Below are 1,265 nucleotides of genomic sequence, written 5' to 3' on the forward strand. Positions count from 1 at the left end.
TAAGTAAGTAAAAACGCTAATTTTGACATTATATATAAGGTGTTCTCAGTACAAAAATGATAGAAAAAATGATTGTATGTAATAAATCAAGAATGGAGAGTAAAATATTTTCAAGATTTATTTCCGTTTTCGAAGAAATGACTTTGAAAATAGGAAGATTAATATAATGTCCTTGTATTTTTTTAAATGTTGATGATTTGTAGTATTAACGCATATAATACTGAATTTATTTCAATAGCAATTAATTATATATAAATAAAACAGTACCATTTTTAAGAAAATAAAATAATCTAAATTATTTTAGATTCTATATATATTTAAAAAATTAAGATTATTTTTATTTTTTCGATAAAATATTGTATTTTTTATGTATGGTCCAATAGTTGTTTTCTATACAATTCGTTAAGTTTTATTATAATAATTTTATAACGATATTATTAAAAAAAAAATAGAGAGAGAAAGAGAGAAATATTGATATTCAATTTTCAAATTTTAATGACAATTTTTTCAAAAATAAAGTATTCTACAAAAATATTCTATTCTAATTAAAATTAACAATAAACCTCCCAGGTCAAGAATAAATTGAGCAATAATGGTTGTTAAATATATCTATAAATTTATTATAATGATAACATTCTATTCTATTTCGTCGATTTATTTTTATATGTAGAATCTCTTTTTGTACTGGTAACATCCTGTTTATTGTAATTATGATACAGCATTTAATTACATATATATGTATGTGTATATATATATATATATACACATATATATGTAATACATACGCAACGGTATATACAATAGACCAAAAATTTTAACGTTTGAAACGTGTATGATGTGTATATATATATATATATAATTCTTTTATTATTATATTTAATAAGAATGATGTATATGGATGATAAAGTAGGAAAAAGAGAATAAAAATTATTAGCAATGTTACTAAAAACACTATATTTTCTACTTAATTTAAAAAGATATTTGTTATTATCTTTAAATATTTTAATGATTTTTAAACACACACACACACACACACACACATATATGTATATATGGCTTTAAAAATGGAGGTATTATTTATTTATAATACCAAAGGGATAATAAGATAAATGGCTTCTCTATATATGATGTAAGTAAAAACTTGTAACAGTATTAATATTTCATTGACATAGTATACATTTCCGATAGTAAAATCCATGAAAATAATATATGAAGGCAAAAAAATGATTTTGTTGTTTATAATAGCAGGATAATATATATATATA

Source organism: Cyphomyrmex costatus, unplaced genomic scaffold (genome assembly GCF_001594065.2).
Source record: "Cyphomyrmex costatus isolate MS0001 unplaced genomic scaffold, Ccosl1.0 scaffold344, whole genome shotgun sequence".
NCBI lineage: Eukaryota > Metazoa > Arthropoda > Insecta > Hymenoptera > Formicidae > Cyphomyrmex > Cyphomyrmex costatus.